The sequence below is a fragment of the Phodopus roborovskii genome, unplaced genomic scaffold, assembly GCF_943737965.1.
Source record: "Phodopus roborovskii unplaced genomic scaffold, PHOROB, whole genome shotgun sequence".
Taxonomy (NCBI): domain Eukaryota; kingdom Metazoa; phylum Chordata; class Mammalia; order Rodentia; family Cricetidae; genus Phodopus; species Phodopus roborovskii.
This window is the reverse complement of record NW_026125809.1, coordinates 1,032,841-1,036,070: the sequence shown is the minus strand read 5'-3', so window position 1 is coordinate 1,036,070 and position 3,230 is coordinate 1,032,841. Positions and strand designations below refer to the sequence as shown.

The 3,230-nt window shown below is 37.5% G+C and overlaps 1 pseudogene; it reads left to right on the top strand.

The window, feature by feature from the left end:
- Window positions 1-1,817: 1,817 nt before the first annotated feature.
- On the top strand, window positions 1,818-2,820 carry LOC127217725 (ribosome biogenesis protein NSA2 homolog; annotated as a pseudogene).
- The last annotated feature ends 410 nt before the right edge of the window (window positions 2,821-3,230 follow it).

The window sequence follows — 3,230 nt, the reverse complement described above, 5'->3', positions numbered from 1 at the left end:
TTCTAACAAGTCTGGGAAGCATTAAAGACTAAACCTTAAATTTGTCTGGTAGAAGAAAGAACAGAATATAAAGCAAAACCAACAGAGCTTATTTAATAAAATGATAGCAGAAAAATTCTCAAACCTAGAGAACAGAGTAGACATCCAAATACAAGAGACATTTAGAAACCCAAATATATACAAGCAGAGAAGAAATTCTCCACGATGAATCATAGTCAGGATTGCCAAAATGTTAAGCAAAGAAACACCAGAAAAGATGGTGCTGGAAATGTCAACTCCCGTGCAGTATCTGGAGTATTACAGTAACTCTAGACGTTTCATCAGTAACTATAAAAGCCAGAAACACATGAAACAATTATTTACATCACTGAAATTAAATAACTATGAACAAAGGATGCTATACCAAGCAGTTATCATGCACAATTGGTGGAGAAGTGAGGATATTTCAAGGCAAAGACAAATTAAGGCGATTAATGACAACCAAGCCAGACACTGCAGAATTATGAAAGGAATACTATATAAAAATGAAGAAGAAAGATAGCCTCCTTCATGAGAACACATGCAAGTATATACTCCATGAAAGGAACACATGAACAAACAAACAAACAAAAAGTTGAGAACATATCAGCCATGTCCAATACAGCAGCCAAATCCCAAAATGAATAAGAGAAGAATAACAAGGAAAAGTAATATCAATAATCCAGTTAACCAGAACATTGCCTAATAAATTCTTTTAAAAAATAGCAAACCTTTTTTGGTAATATCTTGAAGCACAAATGGCCTCAGTTCACCAATAGAAAAGATGCAGACCATCCAACCATATTTAAAAAACAAACAAACAACAACAACAACAAAACAAAAACAGGAACCAAATTTTTGTAGTTGCAGAGATATCAGTTAGCTAGCAAAGATGTCCAAAAACTGAGTGTTGAAGGAATAGAAATCAAACTATCAAGAAAAGTAAAACTGTAAGCAGACCATTGTGGCTATTATTTCTAATAAACTTCAAATGAAAACCACTCAGAAGAGATAAAGAGGGGTGCTCTTTATAGATGACAAACTATCAATAAGTTGTGACAATTATGAACATTTATGCACTGAATACTGGACCACTCAATTTCATGAAACAAACACTGAAAGTTATAAAAAGTCCCACAGGCCCTGACACACTAATAGTGGGGATCTCAACATAGGTCTTCCATGTAACAGGAGAGAAATCATGCCCAGTACTGGAAAGCTAGCCAACTAACCAGAACTAGCTGGATCATGCATCTTAGAAGAGAATCTACTTCTGTTACTTTACTAGACCACCATTCCTAACTGCTTTCTAAAATCTTTGTACCCATGGACAGAATCTCTCACTTCTCAACAAAGAAGCTTCTCTCTGTAGCAAATGGAGACCGTTACAGAAAAACCACACTGGTCATAATGCAGAGATCAACAGTTCATGGGGACTAAAGCCCTAATTGATACAGCATAATTTCTGCACCTAAAACTCAGGTAACTTCACAGAAGCTTGGGTAGAAAGATTGGAAGAGATTGTAGAAAGATTGTCTTCTGTGACAGGGAATTTTTACCGTACAACTTCAATAATATGGCCGTTCAAACAAGACCTGAGCAATTACAACATCAGTAGACATTCTAACACAAAAAGGGGAAGGATTTAATGAGGTCCCACCACTATACAAAGATCTAGAGGCAACTAATAATTGTTCTTCCAGGGATGAGTCCCCTAACAGCTTCCCCAAAACAAAGCTCTCAGCCCTGAAATCATATACACAAAAATCACACTAAAAAAACTCAAAAAGGCTTTTCCTGTTCCGCCTTCCGCGAAGTGGGCTCGTGGACTAGTGAGACCCAGAAGAGGCTTTTAGCGCCCGGGAGGTCGTGGACTGCTGTTCCGCGGCTGTCATCATGCCACAAAATGAATATATTGAATTACACCGCAAATCGTTTGGATTACCATGTGAAAAAGAGAAAGAAAGAAAGCTGGGAGGCCCATGAACGTTCAAAGAAGGCCAAAAAAAAAAAAATGATTGGCCTGAAGGCTGAGCTCTACCATAAACAGCACCATGCTGAGAAAATACAAATGAAAAAGACTATTAAGATTCATGAAAAGAGAAACACCAAACAAAAGGATGATGAGAAGACCCCACAAGGAGCAGTACCCGCCTATCTGCTGGACAGAGAGGGACAGTCTAGAGCAAAAGTACTCTCCAACATGATTAAGAAGAAACGAAAAGAGAAGGCGGGAAAATGGGAAGTCCCTCTACCCAAAGTCCGTGCCCAAGGAGAAACAGAAGTATTGAAAGTTATTTGAAAAGGAAAAAGAAAAAAGAAGGCATGGAAGAGGATGGTTACTAAAGTCTGCTTTGTTGGTGATGGCTTTACAAGAAAACCACCTAAATATGAAAGTTTCATTAGGCCAATGGGCCTGCGCTTCAAAAAAGCCCATGTCACACATCCTGAGCTGAAAGCTACTTTTTGCCTGCCAATACTTGGTGTGAAAAAGAACCCATCATCCCCATTATATACAACTCTGGGTGTAATCACCAAAGGCACAGTTATTGAAGTGAATGTGAGTGAATTGGGCCTGGTGACACAAGGAGGCAAGGTTATCTGGGGAAAGTATGCCCAAGTTACTAACAATCCTGAAAATGATGGGTGCATAAATGCTGCCTTGCTGGTTTGATAGTGACTTCCATCGAAGACTACACATCCTTTGGAAAACATCACTGTGATCTTTCTGAATACTACCAAGCTGCCTTACCCATAATTGTAAAGAAAAAGAAAAATAAAAACTGCTCAGTTTTACAGTTAGTCTTTAGTTTGGGGCCTAAGACTTATGTATTGATGTGACTGAGTAGCAAGCATACAAATAGATGTCTGTGAACTAGGAAGTGTATGCAGCAATGGAAAAGCCACCAGTATAGTTTTAAGTACCCGTAAGGTTACTGACCACTTATTTATTGGGTGGGCTAGGAAATTTAGATCTGTTCAAATACTTTTCCATCTCATTGCCATTAATCCTAAACAATGGAGCATTTTAAGCACAGGTTTAAATTTATAAAATATTACATTAAAAGAATTATACTGAAAAAAAACTCAAAAGGTTGTATTTATGTTTGATTTGTTTATTTATTATGCCTATCTGATAATAATGATGATAATGATGATAATGATTATGATGATGATGAGTTCATTAATTTGAGACGGAGTGAGAGGAGGGA